Source organism: Aplysia californica, unplaced genomic scaffold (genome assembly GCF_000002075.1).
Source record: "Aplysia californica isolate F4 #8 unplaced genomic scaffold, AplCal3.0 scaffold01029, whole genome shotgun sequence".
NCBI classification, from domain to species: Eukaryota; Metazoa; Mollusca; class Gastropoda; order Aplysiida; family Aplysiidae; genus Aplysia; species Aplysia californica.
The window spans coordinates 205102-207403 of NW_004798299.1; the positions used below are offsets into that span (position 1 = coordinate 205102).

The 2302-nt window shown below is 38.5% G+C and overlaps 1 protein-coding gene across 1 annotated transcript in view; it reads right to left on the bottom strand.

Moving 5' to 3' along the window:
* Positions 1-2302, bottom strand: part of LOC101850377 (monocarboxylate transporter 5) — a gene marked incomplete at its 5' end in the record, with an annotated part of 13964 nt that overhangs the window by 10844 nt on the left and 818 nt on the right.

Genomic DNA, 2302 nt, shown 5'->3' on the forward strand with positions numbered 1-2302 from the left:
CTACTGCTACTCCTACAACTACTCCTACTACTACTACTATAATCTTAATCACAATCATCATAATAATCAAAATAAACATAATAAATATGTTAATAATAAACATAATAATAATAATAATAATAATAATAATAATGTATTTTTACCCTTCGCTCGGAAATAGATTCTAGATGTAGGTGCGTGGTGGTAAAAAAATTTTAGCCTCTCAATTAATATTATAGTAAAAGAGGATGTCTAGGAAAAGGTTGATAAGCAGTGCACCAGAGCTTAAGACAATGGGTAGACTAAATTCTATTGATAACTTCGTTGAGTAGAGCCCAGTCTGCGAAAGTTGGGACTCGGACTGCGCCTTTGAGGTGTACAACACAAAACTGAACAGGTTACAGCCATTAACTGCTTCGTTGTTGTTGTTGTTGCTGTTGTTGTTGATGTCGTCATCGTCGTCGTTGTTGTTGTTGTAGCTGTTGTTGTTGGTGGTGGTGGTGGCGGTGGTGGTTTTTTCCCTTTGTAGTCAGAGTTTTACGGCACTTACAACACAAATAAAGTCTTATAAGTCCTACCGAATATTTGCATGGAGAGTAACATACAAAGATCAGAAGCAGGATAGATAAAGACGATAGGAGAGAGGGATTTCTGATCGATAGCAGCAACAAAAACGATCGATAAAAACACAAAAAGAAGGAGAAAAGCACATCAGGTTCGAGCACCCGCCAACTGCACCCATGCAGATGAACAACTACACAGGTTCATGTGTAGATATAATATAAGTGTTAATAAAGCTGCTGGAAACCGCACGTTTTCACTCATTCTGTTCCATAATTTTCTGCTACTTTTGGTTAAGCCTATACTTATCATGGATCACCGCTGTCTCACCAAGCGTCTCGCTTCATGCAAAAATGCAAAAATAATATTATATGGTTGAATTTTAATGTAGCCTACTGATTGTGTAGGCTAACTGTTCGGAAAAAAATATTTTAAATTGTTTTCCTTTTATTTCTGTCCCATACGGCCTTTTGTTCTGTGAATGATACTTTTATCAGAGAGAGAGAGAGAGAGAGAGGGGGGGGCAGAGAGAGGGAGAGAGAGAGAGAGAGAGAGAGAGAGAGAGAGAGAGAGAGAGAGAGAGAGAGACAGACAGAGTACACATAAAATGGTTCTAAAAGTTGTTACTCTGCTATCGATGGCATGTCTTTTTCTATGACACCCCATACCCCTTTATTCTGTCTCATCGCTCTTTTGTCCGGTCGACTATTTTCGGCAGAGACATAATGTTATTATCACTGTTGTAGCAGTAGTACAAATGTACTTTTCTTTTGTTCCTAAACGTTATAACCGTGTTGCCGACGGTTTACCCTTTAATTTGACACCACAAAGACCTGTTACATAATTTTATTACAGCAGCGGAGATAAACGTTTTTATAGTTTAAAAGGACCCCCCCCCCCCCCCCAATGGTGTGTACGGAGAAGCACCGCATAGAAAAGATAGACCTAAAGTTCTTTGGGGATCAGCTGCAAGCCCGCACGATCAGGGGAAAATATAACATTCAGCGAAGCTATGACTAGTGACTAGGCTATGAGAGAGACTCATTAATTAACAGTATATTATTATATAGCGGCAGCAGCTGCAGAAGGAGAAGCGGATGTTAAATGCTACCTATTATTATGTTGTTATTATTATCAAGTTATTCTGTAACTGTAAGTGTTTAAAACACCGCCAAATAGTGCGTACGAACCATAGATGGTGCGTACCGACAAACACTGCAAAGAAATGAAAGACCCAGAGTTCTTTGGGGATGCGTGAGCTGCAAGCCTGCACGATCAGGGAAAAATATAACATTTTGCGAAGCTATGACAAGGCTATGAGAGAGACTCATTAATTAACAATATATTATTATCGGCAGCAGCTGCAGAAGAAGTGGTACCGTGTTATGTTAAATCTGTCTCCGCGGTTTTATGCCAAAAAAAATTCTGAGATTAAGCAAACTGAGCTCAAAAATATGAAATTATGCGATCCTGTCAATTTTAACTAAGAATGATAAAGGAAAATAATCAGAAATTAAGCCAAAAAAAATAAAAAATAAATCAAATCAAATTTTGCTAAATTATGCGGGGTGCATAAAACCCCAGGGACAGGTCTAAATGCTACCTATCATTAAATGTTATTAATATTATGTAACTGTAGAAGTAAATTTAAGCACTACAAGTTGCTCCTTTACAGAAGTGTGGGCAAGGAGCAAAAAGGGTAACGGCTGAGGCTACTAGATTGAGGGGGAGAGAGAGAGAGAGAGAGAGAGAGAGAGGGCAA